Source organism: Arachis ipaensis, chromosome B01 (genome assembly GCF_000816755.2).
Source record: "Arachis ipaensis cultivar K30076 chromosome B01, Araip1.1, whole genome shotgun sequence".
NCBI lineage: Eukaryota > Viridiplantae > Streptophyta > Magnoliopsida > Fabales > Fabaceae > Arachis > Arachis ipaensis.
The window spans coordinates 4,492,767-4,493,302 of record NC_029785.2 but is presented as its reverse complement, the minus strand read 5'-3'; positions in this window follow the sequence as shown (position 1 = coordinate 4,493,302).

Here is a 536-nt window from a genome sequence, read left to right as displayed (position 1 = left end):
ACACCATTCTTTCTGTTTGACACGAATTTCTTAGGATATAGTAATTTTTTGCTCATTGAGATATTTTCGAAAGCTAAATTTTAATAATTAACTGTCCCATTCAAAGTTTACAAGTTTAAACTCATGTAGTCTCTCTAAATTTTTCTTACATAAAATGTACTTTATTAATTGAATAATAAAAACGAATTCACTTTTTATAAGAACATTGTATTCACCACCAGTGATTGTCTTTAGCCAATGCATTTGTTTGGTAATTTTTTAAAGAATATTCATTTATTAGAAACGAAAATTAAATTATAAAATGAGAGAGTATTAAGAAATTAAAACAAATACATAGAAAGTAATAATTAACGAGGTTTATCCTTAATTCTTTTTTACTTTGGGATTAAAAACAAAACCAGAGTATATGATAAGGAAAAAAAAAATAAAGATTGAAATTGAATAAAGAATATATATTAAAATTGAAATAGAAATAAAAAATAAGTTAAAATTAAATATAAAAAAATTATTCTATTTTTTATTTAATTTTTTAAAGT